The 13,848-nt window shown below is 37.0% G+C and overlaps 1 long non-coding RNA gene across 2 annotated transcripts; it reads left to right on the plus strand.

Annotated features, from left to right (window-relative positions):
• Positions 1 to 6,169: 6,169 nt before the first annotated feature.
• Positions 6,170 to 8,827, plus strand: LOC126871830 (uncharacterized). 2 transcript variants are annotated; one of them, XR_007691769.1, is made up of 4 exons: positions 6,170 to 6,634; positions 6,758 to 6,812; positions 7,431 to 7,588; positions 8,099 to 8,827. It is a non-coding gene; the product is annotated as an uncharacterized LOC126871830 (long non-coding RNA). The 2 variants fall into 2 exon arrangements; XR_007691768.1 differs by having other exon boundaries at positions 6,170 to 6,812.
• Positions 8,828 to 13,848: the final 5,021 nt, after the last annotated feature.

Consider the following 13,848-nt stretch of genomic DNA (forward strand, 5'->3'; position numbering starts at 1 on the left):
AAGATAGCCGCGAGCACGTTTCCGCAGGGACGAGATGTTGTTGAGAATATTTTTGTTCGTTTTAACGTTATTACGTGTTATTTTATTTCACTGTCCTTTTTCTCCTCGGTGGCATGTTGTGCTATTGTATTCAAAGGAATATCCTAAATACAAGCATAATCTTTTGTTACCCTTTTAATTCATCGAGGAGTAATAGCATAATTGCGAATAGTATATCATTACGAATAGTGTAAAAGTATATTGTATAAACATACGTCAAAAGAAAAGCTTAAATTTTTTTAATTATATTTCGATTCTTTTCTAGAAATTTTTGGAATCGATATCAAGAAGCATCCTAAGATACGTTGAGAAGTCGACGTTGCGTGAATAACGCGATATCACCTATTTGCTTTCGCGTTAATCACGCTTGATATGAAAACAAAAGGTTAACGTCGATTGCGATGTTGTATCGATTACGCGACTCTTTCATCTTTCTATCTTTATTGTACAAGGGATGATCTATGCGTACTTTTTTTATTTCACCTGAAACAAGTAAATCACTTACGCTACAAGAATGGAATATCACTTTTTATTTCGTTACAGGCAAAAGCTATACACTTTTTTTCTTGATTTTCTTTCTTTGCCAGCTTTCTCCTTTGTATACCTACAGAAATTACATTAATCCTATTCAGAGTGTGTTCCACGTGCTAGGAATGTTTACGTTTTTCAGTTTCTTTTCGCGAGACCTTCGTACTACGAACCTAACTGCCGCTTAACCTAGAACTCCGCATGAATGAAATTGTCTCCGGAGAAACAAGTGACTAAAAATATTATATGCGATATCGCTTATCTTTCAAGAAAATATTTTGTCTCTTCAACGAACCTAGAATAAATATAAAGTAGAACCTATATATATATGTGCGTGTGTGCAAAAAAATAAAAATATTGCGTTTGACACACATCTAAGAATAATTTCTTCCAAATATTATAAATATGGTTACATGCGCGTAAAATTGTACCAACAGTTGAAGACAGATAAAAGACAAAGGCGAGCAATTATCATGAAAAACTGGCGTTCGCTTCATGTCGCGTTTTAGATAGTTTATAGCTACGCGTAAATTTACGGCGAAACGTATTAACATTACAAATCTCGACAAAACGTTTCCTGTATTTTCCACAATCGCTCGCTAAATTATGTAGTCGTTAAACGAATAAAATTGAAATTTATTGAAATTGAGCAACAGCCGAGCTGCATGTCTAAACTTCCTCTAACTCAGCCGCCTCATCCCTTAGCAAATATTTAAGATTCAATCTTGAAATGGAATCGTGATGTTGTTCCTTATAACGAAACGAGTTTCTATTCTCTAAGGGATTCTAATACAGCGGTACAGCTTATAGCGGTAGAGAGATGAAAATCCCCTCCTCGAACTACCCCATCTCCCTCCTTCCGGTTCTCTCTTATCTGTCGATCTCCCCACTCCTCCGACTCCTTCTTCGAACCCTCAGATGCCACCCCCAACATCGCCACTTCCACTAACGGCACGGCCAGCTCCATAACTACCACCAACCCCTACAACTTTACCCTCCTCCGTGACACCGTGCGCACCCTCTCGCGCAGGCGGCCAAGAAAACTCTGAAAAACTCAGCTTTTTACGCGGGAAAACTTTTCGAACTTCTTGACCGACACGTCAGCGCACACGCAGATGGAACGAAAGTTTTCTGACGGAAGTGGGAGGCCAAACATTACCCGTGTGAAAGAAATCTCACCCCCTCGAGCGCGACTAACTCCGCCAAGCGAGAAGCTCGTGAGAGGGAAAAAGAAAGATACGTAACGAGGGTAGTTTCGAACCTCTTTTTCTCCGTTAATTTGCTTTATATAATTAACCAGAGAGAGAAATGAGCGCTATGAAATATAAAAATATATTAAAGCAAAGTTTTATCTCACACTATTTTTTTCTGTTACCTCGAGTGCAACCTCTTATTTGAGAAGGTACGTTAAAATAAAATTCTCTAATAGAAATGGAAATTTTTATTCTGTTGTTGTTTGATCTATTTCATTATTCTCCATATGAAAACAGTGTATGTAAATACGAATCTATAATTGAATCATTATGTTTTACGACTAATGAACTAAAGAAAAATACATAGTAAAAATTAAAATAGTTCTGAAACCTATTTTCAATCAGTTTGTTTGTCAACTCATTTTACGATTATCTATAGAAGAAAATGAGCAACAAAGAATATACTTACAATTATAGAATCTCAATTCAAATTGGTCGCATGACTTTAACTTTTTGATAGTGTAATCAAACATCAAACGATATGGTACAAATGCTTATCAAACATTGAAACGTTAAAGTGACATTGGTCAATCTCTAAATTCCTCTATTAAGTGTTCGCCGTCTTTGTTCCGATTGACATTCAGCGTTAAATGCAATCCTGTCAGGGGTAGAATCGTCGTAGGTAGGGTAAATACGAGCGAAAGGGCGGATCCATAGACGCAGTCATAAGGGCGGCATGGGAGGGCTTTAATTAAGGCAAGTAGAGGAAAGAAAAATCCTGAGGGAATTTATAGAGGTCGACGGAGCCACGACGGGGGTTAAGGGACCGAAGGGAATGGAGAACATTGGTTGAGACGGGGGATGCTCCTAAACTCGAAGGATGTGCCCATGGTAATTTAGACCTTCGAAACGACTCTGGGCCTCGTAAAGGTTTGAATGTAAAACAGACTGTCCTGCGTTAATTCCTTTAGACGATTAAACAAATAACTGTCTGACTTTTATTCCTTTTCCTTTCACTCAAATAAATTTATTGTAAATGTATTTCTATTAAACAGACAATTGTAATTCCAACTTCAATTCTATAAATCTATTAACGTTAATCAATAATATCTGTCTATAAGTAATTAATTCTATAAATCTTCAATTTTATAAATGTATTTTATAAATCTAATACATTAACACAATGTATTACATATTATCATATTCATGAATTTCAATAGAAAACATTCGTTGGTGGATTTAAAATTAATCGCCATAAATTAGCTACATTAATTTGTAGAAATCATCAAATCATCCAGGATAGCATAAAAATCGTATGAAAACCGTTTTAACGATGATTACGAAATTATCGTAGGTCAAAAATCTGTACAAAGGACAAAAACACGAAGACGTTATCAACGGTGGTTCATTGAATCCAGCCTTGGAAAAAAGGCGTACCATGGCAGAAATCTGGGCTTGTATTCAGACCAGCATCTCTCGTCAGCGATGGTTCGGGTCACGCAATGTAACACGCTCGTCTTTTTACCAGAGTTAAACTCCAGAGAGAATTTTCCTCAGGGTAGCTCTATTAGTGCACCGAATAATGATGAGTTTAAACATGGCGCCGTCGTGTACGGATACATAGGCGCTGGCTACTGACCAGACCGAAGGTAGTTCGCTCGGATTAACTTGGTCCGTTGACGAGGTGATTAAACGTTGATTAAACGCAGACTAAATTGCAGTCAAAAATATCGATCCACCGCCTTGACTCCGCCATCAGCCTCTTCCACCTCACCTCCTCCCCGTCTCATGGAACTACTGTGCGTCTATGCTACTCTTGCCGCTCACATTTTATCCGTTCCCTCCACCTTCCCAACGGGTCACCTTTCAAACCCTGGTAATCACGGTTATCTTACTCCGTCCTAATGGAATTACAGCACGCTGCTTTGATATCGTTGTGTCTCGTACTGCATAATTACGAGATTGCTTAATGACGCGGACTGAAATGTGGATCATTGTCGAAAACTGCGGTTACCGATAGACTCGTTCGTCCGTGCAGTTGGTAGAAATTGATGAAGGTTTAATATGATCAAACGATGTGAAAGTTGTTTTTGAATTTTGTGAAAATAGGATATAACATGTTAGTGAAAAATTGAATATTAAGAATGTACCCACTAAATGGATACGTATCATCTAATTACGTTGTAATCGTATGACAAGTTTATTTCGATGAACCTTTTGGATTAGAAGTAGCGAGGGAGACTACCTGAAAAATGATTTTAGGAAACTGATTGATATTTGATTCAACTCCTTACTGTGTACAACAATCCACGCGAATAAAATGCTAAATTTCGTTGCAAAGTTAATACAGTCTATGATAAAGCGACCAATTTTATTATTTCTCTTTGGATATGTTAACAAATGAATATATTAATGTACATCGTGTTGTATACGTTTTATTGAAGTAGATATTATTTATAAGACTCGACTTTCGTTTACTCTTCCGTATCTCGTAGAAAAAGAAACTTATTAAATTGTATTGCTTTTTAAAATAAAACCAGATTCATCAAAGAAATGTAATAAAAATATTACTTTCTCCAAATTCCTTAACATCCAAACTTTTTCCAAGAATGTCAACCTCTACGATTAGAAAATACTGCAAAACTACGCTAATTACAATTAGATAGCGTATACAGAACTACGTTCTAAAAGAAGACCAACTTTTTCCCAAAAGTTCTCCACCCCCGGGCAAAAACGTTTCTATCGAAGCATCAGGAACAGCTAGTTGGCGCATTAACGCCTTTCGCATGATCGAACGCGGCCGATTTTTGCGTGGTTGTTCGGCGAGCTCGGTAACGTACAATAATTAGCGGCTCATTAACGATGGATGCGTCGACGTGATACCAAGTGCTCTCATTGATTCCACGATTCAAACGTCGCGTTCCCCGTTCACGTGGCCGCTTCTGTGCATGCACATGCATGGATGCTCACACATCCTGTGAATCCGGTCTAGGAAATCAGTGTCTATAGTCGTCGTCGCGAGTTCACGCTTCGCGCGAGAGGGTGCGAAATATCGTCGATAGATCGGCGACTTTTAATCAATCCGATTATTGTCGGTAGCATTGGACTTGGCACTGTCCGTGGAACACGCCTCTCCGCTTGTGTTAACGTTTTACAGGCATTCAATCTCGATATACGTCTACTCTTTATCGTTCCGCTTCTTCCCAATCTTCCGTGTCGTCGTTCGTCTCGTTTTAGCCTGTTGCAACCATCGTGTGAGTCGTTTATAGCTCCGATACGCATTTATGGTTACACAGATGGAGAAGAGGCGGCTTCCTCGATCGATCTTAATTGACTCGTACACGGTGTGTCGGCCACTTCTCCTTTTTCATTGCACACCGCTATTTCTATGGCCTCGAGCACGACGAGATAATTTTGCGGCCGGAGCCGCGACCCCACGAGAATTGAAAATCGAATAAGGAAAATATTTTTCTTGCGAGGAATTGTCCGGTCTGGCGGTTGTCCAAGGTGGTTTCCCTACGTCTCCATAATCTCCTTTCTTCCAGGAATTCTTTCACGTTTTACGAACGAACATTAATTGGCCGCGCACGTTCTTAGAGTGCTAAGGATCGGGCCTGAGTAAATGTTTGACTTGACGCTTTTTAATTCTTTCTTCGGGTGGTTTCTTTGAAAGCAGAAGTCTGATTTCTGAACTTCGTGGAGTGTCTATTTGAAGATGCAGATTGATTGCTGGGATTTTAAAGGAAATTTTGCCGGAAAATTTAATATCGCAGAAAATTTTTATTTTATAAATACTGTTTATTGGTCTATGGCGGGTATCGTGATTTTATTGGTTATCACACCAATTAAAAAATATATATAAATTTATACTTATAGATCATTTAGTATAAATATATGCTTCATAAAAAAATTAATGTACAGCATAAATAGTCATTTTAAACAGGTAGGTTCTACTTAATGCTAAAGATATTTTCACTAAGTATACATATAATATAACGAATAATTGTCTGTCCAAATTACTTTTGCGATATCGTGGCTTCTACGTATATTTTTAAACTCGAAGTCTTGCTTCGAATACAAGGTGAAGCAAATTTCTACCTAGGTTCTATTTCGTTAGTTCATAAAATATGAGTTTGCATAAACAACCATGGCCCATTAATCAAAAGAAAAATTCACATGGTACAACGCCATAAATCCGATTAAGGTGGCCTTCGCGAGTAAAACCGAAAATAACACACGCCCCGATCCAAGAATTCCTCATTTACATAATCTCCACCTAAACAACCCTCTAATTCCGAACATTATCCAACGCGCGGATTCCCCGTCTCTGCACATAAACATCGAGCCAAAGACAGAAAAAGAGAAAACAAAAGGGAGGAGAAGCGGGGAAAATAGTAATAATAAAAGAAAAAAAAAAGAGAAGATTGGCCCGATATCCGCGTGCCAATACACCGATCATGCTTAGGTGGCGAACACACGACGGAGCCTCGAATCACAATACAAGTCCGGCGGACGTTGTACGTGCTCCCACACCAGATAGTACACACGCTCACAGTCTCGCAAAGAAGTGGACAGCCTGGCCCTGACACTCAGAAGCACCATCAGTTATACAGAGACCGCCGCGCGACTGAACCAGCTCGCACACCATCTCACCGAAACGGTGACACCAACACCATCGTCATCTACCACCGCGAACCGTAACACATGGCCGTGCGAGGGGCACCGCCTGGATGGGGACGGTTTTTTAAATCTAGCCATCAAGGATCCATCCTGGCCTGGCTGAATGCCCGCACCGGCACACATCGAAAGCCATCTAACGCGGTCGCGCGCGTATTTGTCGGCTGCCCATTATCCTCGTCGAAATTCAATTACCGGTGCGGTCGTTGATTCTATTTTTGCGAGCACCTGTACTCGTTCAGCCTTAGTTTCTTACCTCGGACCAAACTACACGTTCTTCTGTCTTTTAGTTTCTTTACGCTCTTTATTCTGCCTGACAGGTTATCAAGCATCGAGAATGAGCGTGGATCTTCTTGAATTGAATCAGAGATACGTGTACGTATTAAGCATGTATTTTCTAATCGTATAGCAAACTTTTTTTTGAACGGGTTAAAAAGATATATTGCGAGTTACTGGAAGAATTGGAAAAGATGTTAGAAGTTAGAATGATAATTGATGATAATGTCAGAAGTGAAGATTTTTAATAGAGGTGAAAAATGTATTTTTTGTTGATTTTGACACGTATATCGTTTATCACTTGAACACTGTGGATTTTTCACATTTATTATCTTTATAGATTTAGTCTCTATAAGCGAACTATTTTTGTAGGACAGAAATATCCTTCAAAATCTGTTTGACCACCATTAAATTATCGATTTGTTGAAATTCCATGGATCTTTCTGCGGAATAACTAAATTAATTTCTAACCAATCTAAATGCCTGTATTTTCTATCAACGGGAACACGACCGAAGAGTGAAAGTAGCATCATCTGGTCCACAACAATGCGATTCTTTTTAATCAAATGCAAAGTGTAGGGAAAACGAACAACGAAGAGATATAATCACGGAACGAGAACCGTGTAACGCCATCCCGTAAATTTGTCGGCTTCCTGTTATTCCCGTTGAAATTCAATTACCGATACTAACGGTGGGCGCTTTACATTTTTGTTACAGACTGTACGCCAATTGGATTGTTTTGGTATTCGCCACTTATACCGCTTTTGTCCTCGTTCTTCAGGCTTCATCGTTCACTAAGCTTTCTTCAAGTACTGTATATTCATTGATCACGTAATTACGGACTATTGATACGATATCGGGATAACAAGTGCGAGGTATAATAATTGATAATGCGTCGTAATAATAAATTGACTTTAATGCTGTTTCTTTAAAAATATATATTTTTATGGAAAATCAAAGAAACTTCAATATATTGGAAATTTATTAATCTAAAAATTATTTATTCAATCCTATTATATTCCGCAGATGAAAATAATTTCTCTGCTAGATATTATACATATATAGATATCTAAAACTTCGAATATGCAATGACTTAAATCTGTAACGTATTTTTATAACATGTTATTTTTAATATCATAAAGCGAATGCTATAAGTATGGAAAACGAAAGATTCCAATAAATTGGAAGTAGGTACATAATTAAAATAAAATGCTGCATTTAGACAGGATTCCGCTAGATTAGTGAAACGAGCGGAATAAAAATAGACGTCGGTACCTTCTGACGCATATTTTCATTGCAACTTTTTCACCGGCCGACTTCCTCCGATATCCCGATAGAACAGGGAACGCAAACTTTTTTTTTACGGAAACAAAAATTTTTTTCAGGTTAATCGAGAACCGATCAACCGCACGGTGAATTCTCGAAAGCCCGGCATTGTTTATCTCGCGATTGGTAGACGCGATTGAAATCTTTCTCCCGCGCCACCTTTGTTCCCGACCTCTTTTGATGCAGGGATGTTCATAGACAAGCTGCAACCGTCTCTTTAAAAGCGCGAATCAACCTCGCGTTGAGACCTCAGACGACATGACGTTGATGCAATTAAGATCCCGCTTTTCGTCTCATACCGAAATCCAACTCATCATAAATAAATAAATCTCATCTTCTTTCTTCTTTTTTATTATCTTTCACGATCCCTCTTGTACTTGGTACAATAAATAGTACTTATAAATAGTTAGTACTAATAAATTTTTTTCTACGATACTAACAAATTTAGTAATAGAAGAAACTAAGTGTTGCGAATTATCAGCCATTTGGTTATTCTATGTAACGTAACATTGTAAAATTGTAAAAGAGTCTATTCTCTTCTTACTCTAATGTTATCAATTAATAAATTAGTATGTAAAAGCGGGAAATATGTTCTGCACGAACATGTATATTTTCAATAAAGTGATTGATAAGCCGTGTTTTTGAAACAGAGAATTTATTTGAAGTTCCGTGGAAATATCGCTGCGAAGAATCGAAGTATCGAACGATCATCTATACGTTACAAATTTATTTAACACGAGTTAAAATTTGATATTAAATTCTTTTACAGTTATATTTACGAATGCTTATGGTGACTTATATTGCTTGTAAAAGCGTATGTTACACGAATTAAAGAAGACCTGTTTAGTTTATTTGATCTTTTAAATATGTTTTCCATACATGTAGAATATCGTTGATCAGTTCACGTAGTATTAGAACATTTAGATACTCTAGCAAAATTAGCTACATTATTCGAATCGTGCACAATTTAATTTTGTCTTTCATCCAACGATCAAAATACAATTATACTTGACAATGTACATACATCATTAGAAAATGATATCTTTCAAAAGAAGGATTCTCGCGTGTACAAATTTTCCACCATAAAAAGGAATACTCGAAAGAAAATTACAAATAGTATGTAGAATAAACAAGCGTAGGACTATAAAAAATAAAAATATCGAGTATCATTAATTACACATCAGCTTGTAGTAAAACGGAACCGTTCTATTAGTCGATGGCACGACAAGGATGTCCATTCACCGATGTTCAATGGACGCAGGGCTTGACAAAGTCATGAACTTAATATCCACGTATCGCGAAATTGCCATCTGGCCTGATCCCCTTCATTTATTATTTCCCTGTCTCCTGGACGTTTCGATTTGCCTTCTTTTTGCGTCCAGGGTTTCGCACGACGCTTTTTCTTCCCTCTGTAGACGAAGGGGTTGCGTGCCGAAAAAGAGAAGGGGCTGTTGTTGCAGGCAAAAAAAAAAGGCCGGTTGAAAAACGACGTGCCGGGCCACGATGACTTTCGGAATCATTTTTCAAAATGTCTGCCTCTGCCTCGCGGGGTGAGGTGGGTGGATGGTTGAGTGGGTGGTTGGAGGGGTCGGTACCGACGAACGAGGGGGGTGTGGGGGGAGTGGGTGGTCAACCCCCGTAGCGAAGGGTGGCAAGATGGCGGCGCACAGTAAATCGATGGAGGCTAGTCACTGCAGGCGCCCTCGCTTTCACAATCCCCAAACTCATCCCCCCGTACCGCCGCCACACCGCCAACCTCTCTGCAACCCCCTCATTTTCGTGCTTCACGCAAGCGCCCGCACCCTGGACGCCGTGTCTTTGCTCATCTAAGAATCATTCTGCACTGATGACCTATACTCGCGCCAGGAAAAATGGAAAAATTCACGATCTTTAATTTTTTTTCTTTCTTTTCTACAAGAAAAAAATCCGTTTTTCTCTGGGGCACGATCGTTTCTTTTTTACGAGGATATTTTTTTAATCGATAAAGTGTCGAAATTATGGTTGGAACATGCGTTTGAAGGAATTTGCAAGTGTCGTAATTGATTTCGTTGGAATCTTCTTGGTCTCTTTTTCATCGAACCTATTCTAGCCAAATACTACGTGCATCCCATTGACTGGAACGCGTCATGGTATCGAAACAGTGAAAGCAGAGATAACACGTATTATTCCCCTTTCGCTGCGACCAACGGTATCCATTCGTTCGTATTCTTCACGATGCGACGCGACGTATTGATGAATTACAGTTTCACCTTGCGTACGGCCTTGATTATTAACGTTCAATCATAACCGTACCGGATGAAAATTTCATCCTCACATTTAGTGTACTCTGAACGAGTGGTAACGAGCTGATTGATCGAAGCGAGCTTCGTAAAATCCTTTAATCAAATATCGAAGGACACGGGCAAGAACACTGGTTGATAAATAAACGATAAACAAACGAGTTCGATTAAATCATCTCTGTTACGTGGTTTAACGTTCATCCATGACTTAACGTGCCCGATAAAAGGGAAAAGTAAGAGGAAGAATATCAAGCGAGGCAAGTTCGTTAAAGAATTAAGTCGCTTACGTTCGACGTAAGAGATAAAAAGTTTCAAAGGAGTCGACGGGAGATTGATTTTTTATTTGGCACCACACACACACACACGGATACACACCGGTTACGCAAACCTGTTTGATTCTGTCTGAGAAACGAACACTCCGCTTTCGAGAGTGAGAACTTACGACGGCTAAGGGAAAAAAAGAAACACGTGAAGCCACCGGAGTTGGCTAGGGCACAACAGGTTTCCGTCTCTTATACCTTTAACTCCGAGATTTTTCCTTTCGGTCATTTATTTCGTGCCCCGAAGGGGATTACACGTGCACCGCGTAACACCATTAAAATAACTGAATTAAAGTCTGCTAACCGCATAAAAACGCGTTAAATAGAGCTGTTTATTCAGTGGTGACGAATCGCCGCGATGGATTCTTCGATTCTTGTGAAAATTGAGGAACTATTTGAGAAAGGGACCCATAAGACAGGATGGCAAAGGATTGAGTACATTGCATCGAAAGCTTCGCTCTTAACTTTTTAATATTAGCTACGTTTGAATTGATAATTGGATATGAGCTGTTTTGGCCCGTGAACGGATTGTACAATGGCACTTAAAGAACTTGATTCATTTTATATTTACAGACTAAATGAAAATTTCATAAAATAATAAAAGTATTTGATTGGCAAATACACTTGATACTGGTATTATTTACAAATTTATATAAGCCTATATACAATAAATTCACGTCTCTGAAAAGTAGTCGAATATTTGTCTACTTTTGATAGAATATACCTAATTTAATTACGGATTTACAAGTAGAAATTGGAAGAATCATTTCGCTGGGTAATAGTTATTTATAATATGAAAATGCATTGATCTCATTTATTTATAAAATTCAAAAGCAATTTTATGAGACTGTAGGATAAGCACAGACGCTGTCAAATGTTCGATTGTAAATCGAAAACCGTTACGTGTTGCATGGCTCTTTGTTAAAATTATTCCATAACCTGTCAAGGGAAACGAATCTAATAGCGTAGATCGAATCAAAATTTCGTACGTTTTACATGATGTTGATACAAATAAATGAATTACTATCGCTCATTGTGATGCTTTTACCGAATTAAACTCTCGTTATTTCGAATACAATATCGTTTCATGCAGTGTTTACAGTTGAAATAAACTAACGGAAAGCGTCAGCACGCGATGCAAGTTGTTTAAAAAATATGTTCAACATACGTATCATGAACATATACGCTCTTGCATAAATAAGAATGTACCATAAGGAGAATGGAAATAATTATTTTGTCAAGAAAATACAATTTTTTCTTACGTTTGTTCGAATAAGAAGTTCAATGATTGTTATTAATAGCACAGTCGTCATAAACATATTATTTTACGATCAGATCAAAATTTACGAATACAATGTGTAATTCAAGGCAGCTAATGAAACTCCATTATACATGTCAGTTGATTGAAGCATTTAATAGAAAATTTCATCTTAATTTACATCATATAAAATTACATGTTCATCATTGAATAATATAATTATTTGATCGCTGATTTCTTATTATCACTTTTTCAATTGTAATATGCATAATTATTTCGTGAATACATTTTTTTAGTTAATAATAAATCATTTACAGTAACCTTTATATAAAGTATTACCGTATACAAATAATTAGAAAAAATGCAATGCATAGATACTTTATGATCGTAGCATTAGATTATATACACCTAATTATCAACAAAATTGGCGAATACGATATCACGTTAAATTCATCAAATTTTCCATAATTATATTTTGCATAATCTCTAGTAGCTATCAAGAGATACTCTGATTATTATCCAGGAGGAAGCTAAACGGTTATTACTGTATTTGTAATACTTATACATGTATATATATATAAATGTTATAAGATAGTTTTACTTTACTATTTTCATTTACTCAATAGAATTATACAAGTGCATAATATATAATATATTTATATATCGATACTTTATAAATACTTTGCATTACAAGAATATTGTATTTTTCTTTTACGAAAAAGTAATATACGTACAATATTTTTTAAGATTCTACTACGTAGTTCAATTTCTTTTAATAATGTTATCTCCATTTTAATAGAAAAGGGTCAGCTATAAATAAAGTGCTAATTTGTTCATATCATATTTTATCATACCACATAAATTATGGCATTGCTAAATAACACTATGTAGTATCACTGATACAATGTCATTATTCCATTATCATCGATGAGTAAATACGTTTAGTCATAGCAATTACATCTTAATTTCTAATCTTTTTACTCTTGTGTTCGTTTTATTTTTATTCACTATCATCTTCAATTATTCCATCCATAGAATCTGAACATTTTTGAATGATTCTAAATCTAAAATATTATTTCGAACTTTTTCGTATTATTAGCTTTAACAAATATTTTAAATAATTTTACATTCTATTCTATGTTTCTTTGTTTCCAGAGAAATTACAACGAATAAATAAGATGTTCCTTCTTTCGACGAGGATGTCGTGGTTAACGTGTTAATTAGCAAGCTTTGTGAATGATCAGGTGGAAGGACGAACATCGTTAAGGATGTTCGAGTTTCGTCAATGGTTCGTTTTAGAAGACGGGATGAAAAGCGATCTCTCGTGAATGCAAAACTCCTCGGGTGAACAGGGGAGCGAAGTGACAATGAACATACCTGAAACACTAACACGGAGTGAAACATTATCCTGCTATGGGATGTCCCAAACAGGAATGCACCTGATGCCGTTTCAAAAAAATCCCGGTTCCGACTACAAAGTCCTTTGCGGATCTGTGTACCTTGAAAAAAAGCTACCTTTCAAAGCTATCCCCCCCTAAAACAGTCTTTTGTCCGCGTCATTAGGAGGATAAATTATCGCTAAGCAAGTTAGTAATTGTGATTCGATTTGTCCTGTGTCCTTATCAAAGAATGTAATCGAGCAGTCGTTTATTAATGTCAAATTGCGTTTTGTAAAATTCCATTGTATGGAAATCTTGCGGAATTCTCAATATACATTGTAAATAATATTTTGATGAAATTAAGGAGAAACAAGCAATTTGGACTACAAGTAGAATTCCACTCCTTAAATATAAAATAGAATAATGAAAACAATATTTAACAATAAAAAAAAAATGATACGGTAAAAATAACTCTTAGTTGGAACAACTCTATTTTTTCAAATTCGCGCTCTAAACTAATTATCTCAACAATATATTTTCTTACTATATATTTTCTTTCGATCTCCTTGGCGA

The sequence above is a fragment of the Bombus huntii genome, chromosome 12, assembly GCF_024542735.1.
Source record: "Bombus huntii isolate Logan2020A chromosome 12, iyBomHunt1.1, whole genome shotgun sequence".
Lineage (NCBI taxonomy): Eukaryota > Metazoa > Arthropoda > Insecta > Hymenoptera > Apidae > Bombus > Bombus huntii.